Source organism: Tamandua tetradactyla, chromosome 12 (assembly GCF_023851605.1).
Source record: "Tamandua tetradactyla isolate mTamTet1 chromosome 12, mTamTet1.pri, whole genome shotgun sequence".
In the NCBI taxonomy this organism is placed as follows: domain Eukaryota; kingdom Metazoa; phylum Chordata; class Mammalia; order Pilosa; family Myrmecophagidae; genus Tamandua; species Tamandua tetradactyla.
Genome location: NC_135338.1, coordinates 50,531,804 through 50,555,180, shown reverse-complemented (window position 1 = coordinate 50,555,180; position 23,377 = coordinate 50,531,804). Strand labels below are relative to the sequence as shown.

The window sequence follows — 23,377 nt, the reverse complement described above, 5'->3', positions numbered from 1 at the left end:
AGTATGCTTGTCAGCAAAGCGGTAGTACCCTCTCCAGTCCCTGACAAAGATATTTTGCTTGAAGCACAGAGCTGAAAAGTTTCCTCAGGCCCTTGGATAAAGAGGTGCCTCAGTGACCATAATCAGCTCCATCAAAATAATAAGGGAAAATACCCAGACTTCCCTATTCCCCAATTCCCTTCCTACACTGCCCAGCCAGATATACTTGCTTGAAGTCAATCAGGCCCATGTATGTTGCAATGCTGGTTGCTTCCATGGAATGCCTGGTGGTGAGAAGAGGCCTCTTATTGGCTCAAAGTGCTAAATTCTAACCAGAGGTTGCCACAGGGCTGAATACAGATATTATCACCTCTACCATCAGAAAAGCAAAACAAGACCCCAGTGACTGACACTTACAGCTTGTTATAGGCTTACTTTTATAAATGTAATATATAAGATGATTATTTGAGGTAAATAGGAAGTAGATAAAACCAAAGTAAACTGTCGGAGGGAATTACTTGGTTATCTTCATTGGAATGGTGTGCGCGCGCACACACACACGCACACATATACACACATTTGATGAATGAGCAGAATGGAAACCAAGAATCAAGTTTCACCTAGCATGGGAGCTCTGAGCACATGGTGGGAACACAATGCATACTTGGTTGATTCAGAAAATATATTTCAACAACAATAAAAAAGCATATGGCTAGTTATTCTAGAAGAATTAGAAAGGAACAAAGAAAGAACGGTGGGAAATTTCCAAACAAATGCACATCTCTCCCTCCCTGAGTCAGAAAAGACTTCATCACCTGTTCAGAAAGGGCTATGGGGCTCTAAGCCATCCTTTTTAGGTCTGTATCTCAGCCCTATAATTTACTACCTCTGTAATCTTGGACAAAGAACTTAACTTCCCTATGCCTCAATTTTTCAAGTATAAAATAGGAACTCTTCTCATAATCTTGATGTAAGGACTGAATGAAAGGACTGAATGAGATAAGGCTTCTAAAGCACTTAAGACATTGCTAATAATGTCAAGGGGCGATGTCTAGGAGGGACTTGGGGTGAACAAATCCATTCATCCAGGTCAGAAGTGCATCTGAGGCAAGAGATCCAGATGTCTGCTAAGAAGAGGAATCCTTCACAGAATGAAATTCTAGTCTGGCATTGAGCTGATGGGGAGGGGGAAGTTATTCTTCAACATCTGTTACGAGCTGTTTGCTATTACAAGTTTAAGAAGACTTAGGAGAGTAGAAACCACACAGGGGTACATCACTTCATTACTCAGAACTCATTCACTGGTAAAAAATGGACTTCCAATTCAAACTGGTGAAAGCTGAAAAGGGAGACTGGCCCATATGAACTATCAAGAGGAGGTAGCAGGATCCAAGCCCCTGAAATGGTAGGAAGCCCCTTTTCATCTCTGTCACTCATCTCTGTTCTCTGTGCACGTTGGACTGTTGGAAGATCATTTGGGGTTTTAGTGTATCTATTGAGCAAAGGACATTAGTAGCTTAGTTCAAGAGTGTTTGCACAGTTGCTCTGGGGCAGGTAAGTAGATTGGCTTACATTCCATTCTCTTTTATTTAGCTAGAATTTCTCTTGCCATCTCAGAGACATTCTGGGGTAATAAAGATAATGTCTCCCTTGAGAGTCAGAGGGCAGATTTTTTTCCTGCCAAGATAATAAATATAATGTCTTCCTGCTAGAGAAAGATTGCACAGATTTGCTAGCAGCTCCTCATAAGATGGGGTTTCCCTGAGCTCAGGATTTCTTAATTTTGACATAGACCCATTTTGCATACAACATCCATTTGGGCCATCCATCATTGCCTCCCTGGGACTTGGGGGTCAAGAATAACTGATGCAAACATGAAGCTCATGCTGTCTGTTGTGCTATGAGTAATAAACAGTTCAAATCCATTAGGGATCATAATTCCTTACCAGAGAAATCTATGGATGTGTGGCATGCTACTCAGGTGCCTGCTATGTAGGGACTGCTGGACTGGCCTCAGTCTCCCTGAATACATGCAGACCAGCAGCGCATGTGCAATCTCCTTTCCAAGGGTGCAGTGTGTCAGAGCAGCTAAACATGCACTTGGAAATCCCAACTGGAATATAAGTGGTAGAAGGGTAACAACTGTACGTTACACTTTTCTTTTGCCCCCATAGTGTCAAGAACGTTTGTGGTTGGGCGGGCCACAGTGTCTCAGCAGTTAGAGTTCTCACCTGCCGTGCTGGAGACCCGGGTTTGATTCCCGGTTCCTGCCCATGAGGGAAAAAAAAAAAACAAAAAGAATGTTCGTGGGCAAAGCAAGTAGTCAGATACTAGGTGACTTACTCAGTGACATCTATTCTGGGAGAACATAATTTGAAAAGCAGTTATCAAAAAACTTCAGGAGGGTACTAACAGGAAAGGGCAACAAGGGCTCCTTTTGCGTGTTCTATATTTTGATCTGGGTAATGGTATAATATATCTAAAGGAGAGTGAAAACAAATGTAAAAATCCATCAAGCTTTATATTCATGAGTTGTACACTAGTGCATATATGTCATAGCTCAATAAAAGTCTTTTTAAAAAGGCAACGTATAGAACAATATACTTAGAATCCTTCCATTACAATGAAAAAAAAAAAGCAAGCAAGCAAACACATAAATAAACAAAAAATCTTCAGGAGCGGGCCAAGCCTTGTATCAGAGCAAGATCCTGCTCTTTAGAATGACTTGTGCAATGAGAGTGCATTACAGCAGTGATTCTTAATCCTATCTGCATATTGAAAAAGCACCTGAAAAGCTTTTTAAAAATATCACTGCCTGGACACCACCCACGGATATTCTGATTTAATGGGACTGGAGACAGAAAAGTCTGATCTATAGCTTCCCAGGTAGTTCTGTCAGGGGTCAAGAAACTATGGCCCACCAGCTAAACCCAGCCTGTTCACTGGCTTTTGTAAATAAAATGTCACTGAAGCATAATCCTGCTCATTTGCTTATGTGATGCTCATAGCTACTTCCACACTTTAATGGCAAAATCAGGCAGCTGCTACAGAGATCATATGGCCTTCACCCCTAATATATTTATCATCTTGCCCTTTACAGAAGACTGCGAGTGCCTGGATTAGATCAGGGCTGCAAATTCAAATCATCTGAGGAGTCTGTAAAACATGCAAATGCTCAGCCCCACCTGGGACCTTTGATGCAGACTCTCCAGGGATGGGTACTTGGGCATGACTGCTTTGAAAGAAAACTTCCATGAGGAACTCCTAGTTCTGAGCTAGAGCCCTTTATGTTTTGACGTGATGTGGTTCCTGGCCACCGTGAGTTGGTTCCCCCAGAATCATCTGGCAGAGTTTAGAAAAACTCAGATTCCCAGTCCTCACCCGTGTGAAATTCAGAGTCAGTAGGTCTGGAGTAGGGTTCATCCACTGCTGTTATAATAAACCCAATTCCTATTTGTGTTTGGAAACCTTTCAAGTTGGGGGCTAAACATTCCAAGGGCACAGTTCCCTGTGGGCACTTGAGTACGCATTGACTTGGTGGAGATGAAGTGATTTTGATCTGACTTTGCAAAGTGCAAACAAGAGCATGGGTTCTGCCCAGACTACACTTGGAGGGAACCCCAAAGTCTCTAGGCTGCACAGGAAGTCAGCAGTGGTGAGCCAGCAGCTGCAGGCAGAGATAAGAGCCACCCAGCAGAAGAGGAAACCAGCACTGGGAGGCTGCTATGAATGAGCTACCTCAGGACAGTCACCATAACATTTCCAGAAGAGAACCAGCCATCCAGCCTTCACTCTTGAGGATGACTCAGAAGACTATCCCAAGAATCAGAAGTGTGCACCTCCTGGTGGTGGAGACCAAAAAAGCCTGTAACAAAATCCCTGCACAAAAATGTGTCTAATCAACATATTTGAAAGAAGAGTGGGTATGATACACATGTGCATGTATCGATGTTAGAAATACATGTGACCTCCATGGTTCTGGGGAAGAGGGAGGAGTTTCCGTCATTAAGGAGGATGTAAGAACCAACAGGATTTATGGTCAAGGCTACAACCAATGGTTCCCAAACTCGGCTGCATCTTGGAATCACCTAGAGAGGTTTTTAAACTCTGGAAGTCAGGTCATGCCTCAGACCACTTAAATCAGAGTCTCTGGCGGTGGCAACTAGGCATCAGTACTCCTTAAAACTTAGCAGGTGATTCCAGTAGGCAGCCACAATTGAGAACCCCGGTCAATACACTGAGAGGTTCAAAGGAGACTGGTTCCAAATGATGAACGATGGGATGCCGTCTGGAAATGTGGATAGAGAGATGTGGGGAAGAGGGGGGGGGCGGTGGCTGCGGTTCCCAGGAGATTACAAAGGGGAGATGAAGGGCAGGTATGGTGACAGGTATGATTCTCAAGAAATAAATTGGTGCAGCACAACCAAGCGGCTCCCCTGGAAAGTAAGCTGCAGTGTTTACAGGACAGCTACAGGGGAAATTCTGGTTTGCTTTTGCTTTGGTCCAAAATGCTCTGGTTTGCATTTTGACTCCACCATATTTGGGGGAATAATTTTAGATTTCCAAAAAAGCTGCAAAGATAATACAGAAAGCTCCTGTAAACCCCTTACCTAGTTTCCCCTAATGCTAACATCTTGCATTATCATGTGCATTTTTCAAACCAAAAAATATTTCTACGTAACTATTAACTACATTTCAAGACTTTATTTGGATTTCACTAATTTTTCTACCAAAATCCCTTTTCTGTACCAGGGTCCAATCCAAGACGTCACACGGCATCTAATCAACTGTCTCCTTTTGACCACCACCACTTTTGAATACTCTGTATGATCCGGTGGGTGCTTTGACGTTGAGCACATTTTTTATTCTGTCTTTATGAATATATAGATTTTCATCTGACTTTTACCAACACTGAAGAAATTTCATTGAGAAAGTATTTCCTGAGTGAACTCCATTATAAGCCACTTTAATTCCTTGAACAACCTTCCATTCTGTGCAGGTAAATTATTGTCCTGTTTTTCCATTTCTATAAAAAAAATTCTTTTCACTGGAATTCTTTTTTACACAAAATATTTGTTTCTTCAATTACTTTTTGCCCATATGAAATGTTGCCCGTCATGGTTTCTGACAATGTGAGCTTATTTTGTGTGGGTTTTTTCTACCAAGGTCTAATTTTTCTAGGTCAATTGTTGCACTTTTCAACCTTACTGACAAGTTTACATTTTTTAGTTTCTCATTTGTAACACATTTTATCATGTGCAGTGTTAACTGTTGCCAGTTTGATTTTGCATTGGTTATTTCTACCAACAATATGCATGATGACTTGTATAAAGACTGATAATTTGTATTCATTTTAGTTCAGCCCTGGATGAACTGTGAGCTGTTCTCAGATATCCCAAGAATGTTCTACTGTCCTGAACTGATCTACTGTGTTGATTGTCTGGTTCTTCTGAATGCTTGAACTGGGTGCAACTGCTGTGGACTGGCAGAGCAGGAAGAAATGATGGGGTCAACGTGGGTCAAATGACCGGCTTCATTAAAAATAACAATCAGCTGCCCATCTTTTCAGTAGCACTACCTTACTGCCTTGCCTAAGGAATTCAACGGAAACGGCACCCTTGGTGTTGTGCAACACGGCTGCACAGTGGGTGACTCAGGTGGGAAGGTCAGCAAAAAATACAAAGCAAGAGCAAAGCAGATCCACCAAAACAGGGGTTCAGGCTGAACGTCAGGCAGGTACACAGGCACCAGGTAAGAATGAAAATGGGGCCAAGACAGAGGCTTGATGCAAGGGAAGTAGATGACTTAGTTACTGGGCTCGGGATATAGGGTCAGCGTGGGCCAACTCTAAGGCTGATTTATTGCTCAACTATTGGCCAAGGCTCCTTTAACTTCTTCATCCAGCTCCGCAGGAGAAATGGAGTCTGTCTCAGAGTCTGGGGCATGGCCTGGTGACCTACCTATGGGGGCTGCATGGAAAGAGGGTGGAGCCAGGAAATTACTAGAGAAGGTGGTTCATCTGAAGAACCCAGCCACCTCATTATTCAGATAAAAACGTTCTCATTAGAACATTTGGCTGTAACACTGTTATGACAGCCCACTGCCTATACAGAAGAAAGGTGCCTTAACTGCTGTCACCAAGCCACCTGGGGGCAGTTATACTATGCTGAGGGAGAAGAGGGACATTTAGCTTTAAGAGATACAAAACTCTGGGAGCCTAATGGAGCCTTTTCTCCAGAAGCCCCCTGATAGCCTTTTCCAAAGAAGTGCAGGTCATCATCACTCTGCTTGGTCTCAGGACAACAAAAGGAAACATTTCAGTTGTTTTCTACCTTGCCATCTCCCATCGCTAGACTACAATTAAAGAAACCAACAGGTAAAGGGCACATCTGGGAAATAATGGAGAATGGGGATTGAGTAGCAAATGTGATTCCCCTCATTCTTTCCCTGGGTTAGTCCACCACATCGACTGAAGCCACTGAGGACAGGTCTTCTTATCTGCGTGCATGTGACATCCATCAGAAATAAGCGAATACCTATATAAATGACTTGAGCATGTGTGTAACTATGACTTAATCATGAAATAGAAAATTTAGCAGACTTTCTAACCTCAAACTGATGTCCCAGCACCAGACAAGCTTTGGATTCACTTTGAAAATACTACCTGTGTACAGTATGTAATAAAGGAAATTGGGAAATAATAAGATTCCTACATAACATCTGAGATTTGGCTAGAGACAGGGCTTTGGTCCATAAAGATCCTCAAGAGGCGGAGACATCTAGACTTGTGGTTGGGGTTTCTCAATGTTAGTGTTTGTAAGAAAACACTCAGGGGACTAACTGTTAAGATGCAGGTGTAGGGAGGTCCTAATTCAGGATATCTGGAGGGAGGAGCAGAGATGTGCATTTTTAACAAGTACCCCAGGTGATTCAAGAGCAGATGGTTCTCAAAGAAAGCCCACTTTGGAGAGAAACACCCCAAACCAACCAAAGCTTAGCACCAGGAGGTCCCATGTGAGTCCGATAGGTCCTTTCTACTCAAAGTGGGGTCCCTGGACTGGCCCCATCAGCATCACCTAGAAGCCTGAAAAGATGTGGAATCGTGGGCCCCAACCCAGACCTCCTGAATCAGAATCTTCATTTAAATAAGATCCCCAGAGAATTTGTGTCCACATTCAACTGCACACCTCTGGGTTCACTGAGGAAAGAGGTTCTCAAAAAGGGCAGCACCACCCATGCATGGCATTCTGGAATTGTGTCTATTTGGTAGATGGTGTGACCATCATAATGACATGGCATTTAGTGGGCTGGTCCAGGGATACTAGATGTCCCACAATGCGAGGTACAGTTAGCACGTTAAAAAATTATCCTTACCCTGCATGATTTACAAATGTTCCACTGGTATTCATGCACAGAAAAACCGCTGCATTTATCTGAGCCTAGAATTTAGTTCTTGTTATACAAGTAAACATGCTCTCTCTTTTAAAAAAATTTTTTATACAAGGAAATTTCCAGGAGCGCAACTACCATTGCATTGAGAGGAGACTGAATATCTTAAACTTTTAGTGTAACAAAGTTGTTCACTTTCCCATCACCGACTGCAGTACAGGGATGTGCAATGCAACCTACCCATGTCACGCTACCTGTAGGTATCAGCTCCTGACTACTTCATCTTGTATTCCAGCATAGTCAGACCCCAGCATTTATGTCCTAAGGTACCTATTTCACCACACATTATTTTCCTTTGTTTCTTTATATCACTATTAAGATGGTTTACTAACTTTTCAAAATTATATGTATAGGTAGCTTATTTTATCTATAAAATATAATTTCAGGGTAGCAAAGGAATCTTTAATTTCAGCGCAGTATAGTAGAAAACCTTTTCACATAAAAAAAGAGGTGATGGGATATTTCAGTCAAACAAGATGGCACAAAAGACACCGCAGGGTGCTGTTTTCCCACATAATTTTTAGATGACTAGCAAAAACTGGAAGAAACATTTTCTTCAAAACTCCCGAAAACAGTGAAAGGATTGCAGTAAACTGGGCAAGTACTAAATCAAGAAAATGCAGTTTGAAAAACGGTAGGAGGCACCCTTGCTGGCCTCTCTCCCAACTCTTCCCCAGCACAGGGTACAGCCACCTTCCACTCCCACTGTGGGTCTCTGGCCATGTTCTGGAGGGAACAAAGTAACATCTATGTGCATACTGGAGTGCCTGTATGTTGATATTAAGCTGTCAGGTGGTAGCCTGAGAGACTGAACCAGGAAACTTGTCCCTGGCTTACCTTCCCAGAACTCGACCTGCTGGGCAGAAGCAGTTTACAAATAGCTAAAGCAGTGTAAGAAACAATCAAGTTGATGCAGCCTGGGGCAAAGGATTACTTGCTTTAAGACATGCAGTAGAGAAACCAGGAACGGGGTGGGGGTGGGGGAGACTTTTATGTGGTGCAGAGGGGACATTCATTTTCCTGTAAACTGGGGAATTCCTAAGGTCAATGAGCATAAGCTCGGGACAAGACACAGGCTCAGGAGAAGACACTATGCCAAACTTTCATCTCTGGCTGACCTTTTTGATGGGAGGGCTACACTGTGATGGTAAGCACCATCAATGCAGAGCCATTTGCAAAGACTATTAAAGGTATTTTTGCATTTGTTTCTTTGTTTTGTTAGTTCCTGGCATTCAAGGAAATGTCTGTCGCATCACTAGGTGAATACAGATTAAGAATAGACAGCTTTCAGGACTAAATTCTAGAGTTAACACATTAAAATACTAACATGCACTGTGTGAAACAAAAGCCTGTAAGACAAACAGAGAGACTGGAAATGCAGCCCATCCAAAGGAACAAGATAAAAATTAGGCACCATCAATGAAGAAGACCAGACTTTGGACATACTCGATAAGGACTTAAAAAAATAAATCTTCAGTCTGCTCAAGGAGATAAAAGAAAACACAAAAAAAGAACTAAGGGATATCAGGAAAATGATGAAGACTATGTGAGAGTCTTAATAATGAGACTGAAATTTTTAAAAGGAACCAAAAGATACTGGAGTTGAAGATCACAATAACTAAAATGCAAACTTCCCGAGAGGGTTTTAACAGATTGGAAATGGCACAATAAAAAAATCAGTGGACTCAAAGACAAGACAATTGAAATTATTCAGGTTGAAGAGGAAAAGGAAAACGAATGAAAAAGAGTAAACAGAGCCTAAGAGACCTGTGGGACACCATCAAGCATCCAATATATGTGTTACAGAAGTCCCAGAAGGAAAAGAAAAAGAGAACTCTTGCCAAAGAAACAATGGCAGAGAACTTCTTAAATTTAATGAAGGACATGAATATACACATTGAAGAAGGTCAACAAATCTGAAACAGAATAAAATTGAAGAGAATTACAACCAGAAATATAGTAGTTAACTGTTGAATGCCAAGGAAAGGAGAGAGTCCTGAAAACTGCTAGGGATAAGCAGTGTATTATATACAAAGGAGCACTAATAAGATTAAGTGCCAATTTCTCATTAGAAATCACGGAAGGTCATGGGATGAAATATAAAAGTGCTGAAAGAAAATACCACCAGCCAATAATTTTATCTTACGTGAAAAATGTCTTTCAAAAATGAGGGAGACAAATATCCCTAAAGAGTAGGAGAAGGATCAAAGGAGAAGGAGGAGTTGTATTAGAGAAGATAGGATTTAACTAATGACTAACACCACTGAATCATTATATTGATATCTTTTTAGTCTCCAGTGTCTTAGAGCAGCTACAAGGAAACACCTGAAATGGTGGACCTGTAATCCACACCATACTTTAAAATTTGTTCTAAAATTACTTGTTAAAATGTACTTTGAAATTTGTTTATATATATATATTTTTTTTAACAATAAAAAATGTTTAAAAGATGAGTGAGAGATTAATATATCCCCAGATAAACAAAAGGTGAGAGAATTAATCACCACTAGACCTGCTCTACAAGCAATGCTTAAGGGAGTTAAGTAATGGAAATGACAATAGGACAATAGAGTGACGCGGCATAAAGAATGAAAATTTCTGGTAAAGGCAACCATGTGGGTAATTAAAAGTGCCAGTACAATTGTACTGTGTTTTTTTGGTTTGTAACTCCACCTTTGACCTCTAATGTAAAGTATAAAAGTAATAATAATAATTTGGGGTCTTGGGAAAAAGGAGAAAATATTAAACTTTCCCATCTGGGGAATTCCTGATATTCTCTCAAGCAATGAGAACAACCAATTCAACAGGTGGAGCCCTCAATCTTGGGGTTTGCTTTTATGAAACTTATTCCTGCATAGGAGAAGCTAAGACTACTTATAATTATGCCTGAGTCACCCCCAGAGAACCTCTTTTGTTGCTCAGATGTGGCCTCTCTCTCTAAAGCCAACTCTGCAGGTGAACTCACTACCCTCCCCCCACCCCTCCACACAGGTGGGACATGAATCCTAGGGGTGTAAATCTCCCTGGCAATGTGGGACAGGATTCCTGGGATGATCCAGGAGCTTGCATAATGGAAACGAGAAAGCCTTCTTGACCAAAAAGGGGAAGAGAGAAATGAGGCAAAATAAAGTGTCAGTGGCTGAGAGATTTCAAACAGAGCCAAGAGGTTATCATGGAGATTATTCTTATGCATTATATAGATATCCCTTTTTAGTTTATGGTGTATTGGAGTGACTGGAGGGAAGTACCTGAAACTGCAGAGTTGTGTTCCAGTAGCCTTGATTCTTGAAGACAATTGTATAACTACTTAGCTTTTACAATGGAACCATGTGACTGTGAAAACCTTGTGTCTGATGCTCCTTTTATCCAGGGTATGGAAAGATGATTAAAAAATAAGGATACAAACAAATAAATAAATAGTAGGGGACATAAAGGGTGACAGATTGGGTTGATTGAAATACTAGTGGTCAATGAGAGGGATGGGAAAGGGATGTGGGATGTATGAGTTTTTCTTTTTATTTCTTTTTTGCAAATGTTCTAAAAATGATCATAGTGGTGAGTGCAAAACCATGTGATGATATTGTGAGTCACTGATTGTATACATTGGATGGACTCTATGTGTGTGAAGATATCTCAATAAAAATATTTTTAAAAAATGTAATAAATCTCTGGTTTTAGACATACAAGTTATAAAGATATAATTTGTAACAAGTACAACAAAAAGATGGGGAGTGGAGAGGTATAAAGACAATGTTTCTGTATGCTATTGAAGTCAAGTTGGTATCAAATCAAATGTGATTTTTATAGATTTAGAATGTTATATTTAAGCCCCATGGTAACCATATAGAAAGTATCTGAAAAATATATATACAGAAGGAAATGAGAATGGATTCAAATTGGCACACTACAAAAAATCAAATAAATGTGAAAGTAGCATTAAGGGGAAAATAAGTGGGACAAAAAAATGTATGAAATTTCAAAGTCTCAAGAACAAAATGGCAGAAGAAAGTACTGCATTATCAGTAGTTACTTTAAAATGTAAATGGATTCAACTCTCTAATCAAAAGGCAGAGATTAGCAAATTGGCTAAAAAAGCATGACTCAACTGTATGCTGTTTATAAAAGACACACCTTAAATTCAGATACAACTGGTTGAAAGAGAAAGGATGTAAATAAACACCATGCAAATAGTGACCAAAAGAGAGTTGGGTTAGGTGTACTACTAGTAGATAAAATAGACTTCAACTCAAAAACTGTTATGAGGGACAAAGGTCACTATATACTGACAAAGGGATCAATTCAATAAGAAGACTTAGCAAATATGAATATATGTGCAGAGCCCCAAAATATACGAAGCAAATAGTGACAGAGTTGAAAGGAGAAATAGTTCTATATTAACAGAAGAAGACTGCAGTACACCATTTTCAGTAATGGATGGAACATCTAGATAGATGCTGGAATGATACTGTAAACCAACTGACCTAACAGACATATATGGAATACTTTACTAAACAGGAGAAGAATACACATTCTTACAGTGCACATGGGTCATTCTCCAGGTTAAAGCATATGCTAGGTCACAAAACAAGTCTCAATAAATTAAAAAATTTTGAATTCATGCACTATATCTTCCACAACAGAGTAAAGCTAAAAATCAATAACAGAGGGACAACTGGAAAATTCACAAATATATGGAAATTTAAAAACACATGCTTAAACAACCAATGGACTAAAGAAGAAATCACAAGGAAGATTAGAAAATATTTTGAGGCAAATAGAAATGAAAACACAACAGAGCAAAACTTATGGGATGCAGCAAAGGCAGTGCTTAGAAGGAAGTTTACAGTTTACATTAAAAAAGAAGAAATATCTCAAATTGGAGACCTAACCTCAAAATGGGGTATCTAGAAAAAAAGTAGAGCAAACCAAACCTAAAACCAGCAGAAGGAAGGAAATAAAAAAATACTTGAGTGGAGAAAAATGCAATAGAATAATAACAAACAATTGAGAGAATCAACAAAGCCAAAAGTTGGTTCTTTGAAAATACCAACAAAAATCTACTAACTTTTGGCTAGACTGAAAAGAAAAAAAGATAGAGGACACTAATACCTACAATAGGAAATAAAAGGGGCCACATTACTGCTGACCCCACAGAAATAAAATGATAGTAAAAGGATTTTATGAATAACTGTAAGCCAAGAAATTAGATAACCTAGATGGACAAATTCCTAAAAACACACAAACTATCTAAACCAACTTAAGAAGGAATTAAGATTACAACAGACCACTACAATTAAAAAGTTGAATCAGTAATCAAAAACCTGCCAACAAGGAAAAGCCCAGGACCAGATGGCTTCACTGGTGAATTTGACCAAACATTCCAGGAAGAACTAACACTACTCCTGCTCAAAGTTTTTCAAATAGTAAAGAATATGGAACGCTTCCTTCATTCTATGGGTCAACATTACTATAATACTAAAGCCAGATAAAGTTACTGCTGAAAAGAAAATTTTACAGACCAATAGCCCTTATGAATATGGATGCAATAATCCTCAATAAATTACTAGCAAACCAAATCCAACAGCACATTAAAAGAATTATACATTATAAGCAACTGGGATTCATCCAGGTCGCAAGGTTGGTTCAACATAAAAAATCAATTAATGTAATAAAAATTAATGGAACGAAGGGAAAAAAAAACAAAGGAAAAGAATACACTCATCTCAACTGACACAGAACTGACATTTGACAAAATCCAGCACACCTTCTTAGAAAACCAGCAAGAAAAGGAAACTTTAACATCATAAAGCACCTCCCTCATTTTACAAACAAGATTTAATAATGATCACAAGAATAGTTTGTCCCCTAATAGGAAAACTGCACATGGTTTTGTTTGAAAAGGTTACAAATTCAGTGCCTGAAAATCCAGCAGGTAAGCAGCAGGCTAAAAGAGTCTGTTTTTAGAACTGTCTGCTAGTAAAATCAGCAGGCCTGTGTCCAGGAAACCTGTCTTCAGGAGGTGGGTGAAGGATACATCCCATATTGCACTTCTTCTCTTCAGCCACCCTCATAAGTTGGTTGTCTTATACTTTTAATAGTGATAGTCATCAGTGGACTTCTTGTTAGCAGAACGCTTGTGGTTAGGAGGGAACCACTCAGGCTCTCGCTTCTCTGTGTTGCTTACTCTCAAAGGCCAGGCTGTGGGTTCTTTGTTCCTCTGAATGGGGGCATTGAGTTCTTCATGATAAAACTGCTTATGCTGCATGTAATTTACAGCCATGTTAGCGAGCACGAAAGATGTCTCACTATCTTTCTTCTTGTTCTGCTGCTCTGCCAGTGGACAGGCCTTGCCATCTTCTGGGGAAATGATATTTTTAATTTTAGCATCGATGCCAAGGTCCACCTCAGGGATGCCACCCAACATCTGGTTGGAAAGCATTTTCTTCGTTTCCTTTGGTGAGGAAATACGGATGTTTTCTGGAAGTTCATAAAGATAATCCTCTGCATTCTTCAGCTTTACTTTCTGTTCCTCTTTCCTCTTCTTAAGCTCTGTTTCAATGTACTTTATCATGTCTGCATCCTCATCCCCTCAGTTGGTTTCTACAGAAAATGATGTCCTCAGGGGGAGGTCTTCCCCTTCACTAATTTTATTTTTCCCCCTCTCTTTTAGTTTCTTCATATCCACCATACCACCTGTCTTCATCTGAAAGGGATCATCCACTTGAGTCTTCTCTTCCTTTTCTCCCAACAGCAGGGCCAGAGCACTTACCCCATTGGGCCTCTTCCTCAAATTCTGTACTTCTTGGGTCTCTTCCAGTTTTACTGAACCTCTTCTGAGTCAGCCTGGCACTGGTGAAAAGTCTTTCTGGTGGCTAGCATGCTTGTGCTGGCCCCCTCCAAGGTCCAGCCACCACCAAAGCATCCCTTCTTGATGAAAACACTTAGACTACTATGAACAGAAGAAAATTTCCTCAACATTGATAAAGGCCATATTATCAATCAAACTTGACCAATAACATCATTCTCAGTGGAGAAAACCTGAAAACTTGCCCTCTAAGATCAGGAATAAGACAAGAATACCCACTATAACACTGTTTTTCAACATTGTACAGGAAGTACTAGTCAGAGCAATTAGTCAAGAAAAAAGAAATAAAAGGCGTCCAAATTGGAAAGAAAGATGTAAAACTTCCCCCATTTGCAGATGACATGACCCTATGCATAGAAAATCCTGAAACAAAATCCACAACAAATCAAAATGGTGGGGTACAAGATCAAAATGCAAATATTGGTAGTGTGTCTATACACTAGTCACAAACAATTGGAAGAGGAAGTCAAGAAAAAAATCCCATTTACAGTAGCAACTAAAAGAGTAGAATATCTAGGAATAAATCCAATCAAGAGAGTAAAGGACTTGTACAGAGATAATTACGAAACAGTACTAAAAGTAATCAAAGAAGACCTAAATAAATGGAAGGAAATTCCATGTTCATAGATTAGGAGACTAAATATTATTAAAATATCAATTCTGTGCAAAGCAATTTAGATTCAATACAATTCCGATCAAAATTCCAACAGCCTTCTTTGCAAACATGGAAAAGCCAATCATCAAATTTATATTGAAGAGTAACGGGACTTGGACTAGCCAGAACCATCTTGAAAAAGAAAGAAGTTGCAGGAATCACACTTTACAATTTTAAAACTTATTCTGAACATACAGCATGGAACTGGTACAAGGACAGACATACAGACCCATAGAATTGAACTGAGAGTTCAGAAATAAACCCTAACTTCTATTGTCAACAAATTTTTAGCAAGGGTGCCAAGACCATTCAATGGGGAAATAATAGTCTTTTCAATAAACGGTGCTGGGGAACTGGATAGCCATAAGCAAAAGAATGAAGGAAAACCCTTACCTCACACCATATGCAAATTTAACTCAAAATGAATTAGACATAAATATAAAAAACAAACCTATAAAACTCCTAGAAGAATACACAGAGAAGCATCTTCAGGACTTGTGTTATGCAATGGTTTCTTAGACTTTACACCAAAAGCACAAGCAAAAAGAAAAAAATAGATAAATGGACTTCATCAAAATTAAAAACTTTTGTGCAGCAAAGTACTTCACCATGAAAGTAAAAAGGGAACATATAGGGTGAGCCATGGTGGCTCAGTGGCAGAGTTCTCACCTGCCATGTTGGAGAAGTGGGTTTGATTCCCAGTGCCTGCCCATGTGAAAAAAAAAAAAAAAAGGGAACATATAGAATGGCAGATAATATTTGGAAACCATATTATCTTATAGTGGTTTAATAGTCAGAATATATAAAGAAATCTTTCAACTCAACAACAAATAGACAAACAACCCAATTTTAAAATGGGCAAAAGACTTAGACATTTTCCAACAAGATGTACAAATGGCCAATAAGTACATGCAAAGATGTGCAACATCATTAGCCATTAGAGAAGTGTTAACCAAAACCACAATGAGATACCATTTCATATTCACTAGAATGGTTACTGTTAAAAATGGGAAATTAAGAGTTGGAGAGAATGTGGAGAAATATGAACACAGACATTGTTTGTGGGAAAGTAAAATGGAGCAGCTGCTGTGAAAGACAATTTGGCTGTTCCTCAGAAAGTTAAATATGAATTACCGTGTGACTGCGCAATCTCACTTGTAGGTATACACTTGAACAGATATTTGGACACTGTGTTCATGAGGCATTAAGCACAACTGCCAAAAAATGGAAGCAGGTGCGCGGCAGGTGCGGACCTCAGAAGATCTGGCAAGCAAGACCGTTGGGAGGCGGCGGTGGTGGCGGTGGTAGCGGCGGTGGCAGCGGCGGCATAGCTGCCGTTCTGGTCAAACATTTTATTCGACAGGAGATCTATAGTATAAATTACAAAGTATTTGATCGCAAACTAAAAGAATTGAATGAACGCGTTGGGAAGGCACAGTGCAGAAATAAACATGAAGCAATAGCTGATGAACTGTTCGCAAGAATAGCAAAACTTCAACGACGCATTAAAACCGTAGTATTATCTCAAAGGAATTGTTTGGAATCGAACCTGTTATCCAGCAATATAGCCTCTAAGGTTGTAAATTCAGAGACTGTGAATTTGGATAAAATTCAAGAGTCAGTTAATAGTACAGATGAAAAAATTACTTCTATAAACTATGAACCTTCTAAACCTCCAGAGAAAGCAAGTGAAAGTATTAATTTGTCACTGGATCATGTTGAGTCAGTTTCTGAAAGTAACAATGATGACGTTATGTTGACTTCTGTGGCAAGTCCTAATTTGAAAACTCCAATAGCATCAAATCCAGCAGATACTGGAAAAATTACATCAAGAAATTTCAGTGATTTACCTAATGCTGAACCAGAAGTTTTGAATATAGAGAAAAAGAAACTTGATTCTGTGATTGACCTAACAAAAGACGGCCTATCCAACTGCAACACAGAAAGTTTAGTCTCCACCCTGGAGTCACCGATGAAAGCTGTTTTAAACTCAAAAGAGACAACCCCAGTGGCACAAAATGCAGCCCAGATTCCTGAGTCCTGTGAGCACCTGCCACCTCTCCCAGAACTACCACTCCTCCTACCTGAATAGTAGAAGAAATCCGAAGTACACTTCCTCCCCAGAAGCCTGGGTTCAAAGTGAAATGGGTGCTGAGACCCAGGGGCATCGCCCTGACTTGGAACAGCACCAAAATCAATCCCAAGTGTGGTCCTGTGGAAAGCTACCACCTCTTCCTGTGCCATGAAAACTTAATAATAAGCTAATTTGGAAGAAAATTGGAGAAATTAAAGCTTTACCTCTCCCAATGGCTTGTACTTTATCTCAGTTTTTGTCATCCAACAAATACTACTTTACCGTCCAATCAAAAGACATTTTTGGGCGATACGGACCATTTTGTGACATAAAATCTATCCCTGGATTTTCTGAAAATCTTACCTAAAAGAAAATTCTTCAATAATTATATATTGTAATATGTTTTGTTCTTTCATATTTGAGTTGTTTATAATGTTACTCTGATACTATTTTCCATTTTAAAGGGCCAGTTCAGGTTGTAAACCCTTTGTATTGGGACAGTCCTCTTTCATAAAAGTGGCTGATCTGATGATTTCATGAATTTCTGATTCACATTCAATAAGAACTTCCAATGGATATGTTCCCAATTATACATTATCATGTATGCATGTTAATAAGCTGTGTTGTGAACAGTATCTTTGGTGACTATGGAAAATTACCTAATTTTCTTTTAGGTAAGATTTTCAGAAAATCCAGGGATAGATTTTATGTCACAAAATGGTCCGTATCGCCCAAAAATGTCTTTTGATTGGACGGTAAAGTAGTATTTGTTGGATGACAAAAATTGAGATAAAGTACAAGCCATTGGGAGAGGTAAAGCTTTAATTTCTCCAATTTTCTTCCAGATTAGCTTATTATTAAGGTTGCATCAGAAGTCCTAGGATGCAAGCAGCTACCATTTCCTTTTTTGACAGCTTTGGTGACCTGCCTATACAGTAGATAAAGGAAAAATCAGCTCTTTACAGAGACCAGATCATCTCTGGGGTGCATTGCCACCAAGGTTTTAAGAAAATAAATGCTTTCCCATTCTGTGTTTGGAAAAAAAAAAAAAAAAAAAAAGATGGAAGCAACTCAAGTGTCCAACAGATAGATGTCTAAACAAAATGTGGTATAAACATATTTTAATAATGGAATATTGTTCAATCATAAAAAGAAACGAAGTTCTGATACATGAGACAACATGCATGAACTTTGAAGACATCATGTTTTGTAAAATAAGCCAGATACAAAAGGACAAATATTGATTGTGTGATCTTACTGATACGAAATCATTAGAATAAGCAATTTTATAGAGTCAAAAACTAGAATACAGGTTACCCCCAGAGTGGAGGTAGGGAATGCCTAATTGGAACAGAGTTTCTCTTTGAGGTGATAGAAAAGTTTTGGTAATGGATGGCGGTGATGGCAGAACAACATTGTGAATGTAACTAACATCACAGAATTACATATTTGAATGTGGTTAAAAGTAGAAATTTAGATTGCATATGTTACTAGAATAAATGTTTTTAAAAAAGCATAGTACTGTAGAACACAAATGGTGAGCCCTAATGTAAACTGTGGACTATAATTAATACTATAATTATAACATTATTGTTTCGCCAATTGTAATAAAGTTACCACACTAATGCAGAATGCTAATAAGAGGGAAAACTGTGTGTGTGTGTGTGTGTGTGTGTTGTAGGGGTATACGGGAATTCTGTACTTTTGCCATGATTTTTCTGTAAACCTACAACTTCTCTAATAAAAAAAAATTAAGTGGCTGATGGGTATAATAGAATTGAGAATAATTGTTTTGATTGAATCATCTCATTTTCTCTGGAAAAAGACTTGAAACCCAGGGAGGTGAAGTATCCCTGGTCACAGGGGTGACCGGTGTCAGTAGAATTAGAATCCAGTTTCCTAGGGCTTGGCCTCCTGCTCCCCAGCATTGAGGGCCCAGCCTGGCCAGCCAACCGGAGAGCTCCTTGTCTCCTTCTTTGCTGCTGCTCTTGCCAAGGTCCTGGACAGTGATTTGTAGAGTCATGCCGCTTCATCAGGAAGCACAAGACCTTTGCTGGAACCTCAATTATCTTTTAGCCCAGGATCTTTTCCTTGGAGACACAGAAATTACAAATTACAAAATAAATGGAGCCTTTGTTTCTGGTTCTCTTTTGACACAAATTGCTGCCTGTTCTCCGTTTGGAGTAGGACTCAAGGACCTTAAAGAAAAATGGTAAGAAGAAAAATAATTTTAAAACCTCCTTGTTTTGAGAAGGCAATGGATATTGCAGGTAAAGACCTAAAGCCCTGGGATTCCAAGGCCATCCATTCACTAGTGCCCTCAACTGCAATGATCCAGGATAGCAGGTGCTTAACTTGCATATAGACTAACCCCCACAAAATGTGTAAGAATTTGTATAGCTCAGACTTTGATTGCTCTGCCGCTTATTGTGTAAATGAAACTTAAGTGATATCTTTTTGCCTCAGAAGTCTATAATTTCAGATCTGGGCTATGGAGGAAACAAATGAGGGGAGGGTTACTTCACCTGGGGTACCAGAGAAGATCTCATGGGTTTGGTAAGGTTGGAGGTTGGGGACCCAGTCGCATAAAGAATTGAGCAAAGACACTAGGCAGAAGGACAGGTAAGTCCTACCTGAAGCAGGGAGGTGCTCAGGGAATCAGAAGAACAGAAAATACATACCATTGTGGGTATGAAAGACAGCATTGTTAGATGCCTTAGATATATGGGAGCTCAGCCTAGAATGAATTTGTTCAGTGACACCAACAGTTCCATACAGCATTCAATACTCCGTGATGCATCATCCCCTTCTGCTCCAACTAGTAGAACAGACTAGTAGGGTCTGTTCTCTGCAACTGAACCATGACCAAGGAATTAAGTCTCCTTACCATGAGCCCAACAGTTTTCACCTCAGCAATGGGACAGAGCTTCACATCAACAAAAGAAACAGTTGGCTTATGTTTAGTAGACCAAGATATGTAAATAGTATCTATTTTTAAACTCCAGACTCACATTCAATGTGAATAGAACTCACTGTGGGAGACCCCTGGGAACTGGGACCAACTGAAGTCCCAACAATTCCCATCTACCTTTCATCTTGCTTTGTTGGGTAGACTCTACATTAATAATTTGTTCCTACCCCTTATGTCCCTTTGATTTTGTCATGTATTATAAGTTACATAATGTAGGGCAACTATGACATAAAGCCTTTGGAAGTGCTGCATATACCACAAAGCATTCTTTGCAAGTCATTTGTGGCCCATGATAAGAGTTTTGTTGGCAGAGGGTTTAGAGCATTCTTCTTTAATCGCCTGGTACTTGAGAGTTCCTCACCTGGAAAGCACTGAATTCATGTTTGTTGGCTTGGAAAGTACTTCAGTAGTTTACTTCTGTGTAACAGACCACCTTAAAACATTCTATTATTTCTCATGGTATAACAGAGACCTAGCTCAGCTGGGTGGCTCTTCTGCTCCACTGATGTTGTCTGGAGCTGTTGGGTTGGCAGAACTGTAATATCCAACATGGCCTCTTCGTGCATGTGTCTGTTGCCACTATGTGGCCTCACTCTCCACATGGTGTCTTATCTCCACATGGGCCTGTCCATATGGCCTTTCTGTCCAGCAGGGTTGCCTGGACTTCTTACCATAGTGGCTCAGGGCTCCAACAGGAAGAAGCCAACTCTCTTGAAGCCTTGGCTTGGAGGACCAGAACTTCACTTGTGCTGCATTCAAGTGACAAAGCAAGCTCTGGGCTAGTCTACGTTCAAGGGGAAAACCATAAGTACCACCTCTTGAGAGGAGAGTGACATGCACCAACAAGGAGGGAAGAAACTGAGTGACCATCTTTGGAGACTACAGGAAGAAAAACCCTTTTACCCATGTACTGTCATGGATTAGTTCAAAACAGAAAGCAAGGCTTTGAAGAAATGGAAGATAGACAAAGATACATATATATGTTTTGTGGTACCTTGGTGGGACAAGAAGTAAAGACAGTGAGAACCTGGGATGGGAGCACTGGTTTGGCTGAGGGAATTCAGTGATGATAAACTTAACCTACTAAATTTTTCCTGGGACCAACCATCTCAAATAGCTCACTCCCGTCACATTTCATCTCCTTATCCTGCTTTACTTTATTTAGTACATATAACTATATGAGGTTATATCTATCTGTTTGTTATCGTCTGACTCCCTTGCTAAAATGTAAGCTCCAGAAAGGCAAGAGATTTTGTCTCCAGGACTGGAATAGTGTCTGGCACTAGGAAACTCTCAATAAATAGGAATGAATATTTCCTATACACCTTGGGCTAAGCACCATGTACGTATTGACTTAGTCGTCTCAACAACATAGTAAAATAGGCCCAGGTTATCATCTCTGTTTTACACGTGAGGAAGTTGAGGAACAGAGAGGCTAAGCAACTTGTCCAGGGTCACACATCTACCAAGTGAAGGAACCAGGATTTAAATCTGGGTATTTGGCATCTAGAACATCCATGCACTGGGCCATCAGATATTTGCATAAACCCGCAGAGTTTACAAAAATACTGGGATGTATACTATCTCATTTGAGTCCCATAATCCTTGCAAAGTAGATAATATTATTTCTGTTTTCCAGATAAATATACTGAAGTTCAAAGAAGAAATTACATAGAAAACAAAATACCAAGTATGTGCTGACCCCTGTATGTCTGGTGGGGGTGGCAGTATTGAAGATGGAAGAGAGGTGAAGTGAAAGGGATGGGTGGGCAAGCCATGGGTTGATGAAGATGAGTTCTTTGATTCTTGAAACAGGAGAGGGAGTAGGATTCCAGGGATGAGGTGAGTGTCGTGAAGATCTGTTTTACTGCTAGCTGCATGGAATAAAGCATCAATTATAGCAGTTAGCATCCTGTTCATTTCTGTCTGTTTTTATAATTCAGGGTAATGGAAACCCCAAGAGAGTCCAGAATTACAGGAAGAAGACATGTTAAGAAAGGCAAGAGAATAATTAACTGCATATTTTTTAGACACATGGTTCTCTGCTTATCTATGCTGCTTTAAGCAAAACTAAGATAAAATAAAATCCTACCTCACAATCATTTGCCTTATTTTCGTTGCTAACAAAAGCCAATATTAACTAGCTCTCCTGCCTCCCTTGCTTGAGAGTTTAAAAGTAATCCCATTCCACCCACCAGGAATGGGCATGGGACTCAGTTCTGGTCCATTTAGATGTCATGAGGTCTGTTGGGAGCTTCTGGGTAAATTTCCTAACTCCTAAGAAAGAAAGTACTAGAAAAGAGGGTTGTTTCTTCCTCTGGATGTTGGGTCTGGATGTGGTACTTGGAACTGCCATAATCTGTCTTTCCTCCAGTTTGAGGATGAAGCTAAAAGCAAGGTTGCCAGAGAAATAAAAAGATTCTGGATCCTTTGTGTCTGCCCTGTGGCGTGAACCATTCCTGGAGCCTCTCTCCTCCTTGCCTCCTATTATGAGACATTGTATGTTTTCTTATTTAGTTGGGATTTTTGTTACTTATAGCCCAAAACAAAACAAGCTAGTTGATACAGACCATGTGGAGAATAACTATTACTTTCTCAGCAAGAAAAGAAAATTCACATCTTAATTATTTCTTCTATAATCTTACTTTCATGATAAAGGAATTCCATCTACCTGCTGCAGCCAATTTAGCTGTAAAAAATATATATCATCTGCTTGAGTCAAAAATCTTACCCTGAGATGCAAATACAATTTAAAAAGTGACAGTGCCTTAAAATATTTTTCAAGGCGGGCCGCGGTGGCTCAGCGGGCAAAGTGCTTGCCTGCTATGCCGGAGGACCTCGGTTCGATTCCCGGCCCCAGCCCATGTAACAAAAAAACGGAAAAACAAAATACAATAAAACAAGAAAATGTTTAAAGATGTTTCCCTTTCTTCCTTCCTTCCTTCCTTCTCTCTGTCTTTCCTTTAAAAAAAAAAAAAAAAAAAAAAATATTTTTCAAAATCATTCTGCTGTTTCACATGAAAAAATCGAGCTATAAAAATAACCACAACTAATTTGATGAAATTACTGTTTTCCTTTGTTCAATTCACAGCTTCTAACATTGAGAACGACCTAATATCCTGGGGCTGATTAGGCCTTCATCTTTAATTAGGTTGGCAATTTTGTCTCCAGGAAATAGAAAAGCTTTATGTCCTGGAGATCACAAGAACCAGCCAGAAAGTGTCTTATTAAGTGTACTTTTATTGTGCAGAATCCACTTCAAGTTCAGATTTCACTAGGGCCAGCATGGATGAGCCTTGAGAATAGGCCAACTGCTTAAAATTAAGTTGCAAAAATGCAGCCATGGCACCTAGTTTGGAGCTTCCACGCCAGAGAAGTGTATAT

General features: G+C 39.6%; 1 protein-coding gene and 2 pseudogenes across 1 annotated transcript in view; 1 reads left to right on the top strand and 2 right to left on the bottom strand.

Moving 5' to 3' along the window:
* Positions 1 to 23,377, bottom strand: part of KCNK13 (potassium two pore domain channel subfamily K member 13) — a 136,326-nt gene that overhangs the window by 75,007 nt on the left and 37,942 nt on the right. The window lies entirely within an intron of this gene.
* LOC143651507 (splicing factor C9orf78 pseudogene) lies at positions 12,557 to 14,757 on the bottom strand (annotated as a pseudogene).
* Positions 15,558 to 17,647, top strand: LOC143652668 (activating transcription factor 7-interacting protein 2 pseudogene; annotated as a pseudogene).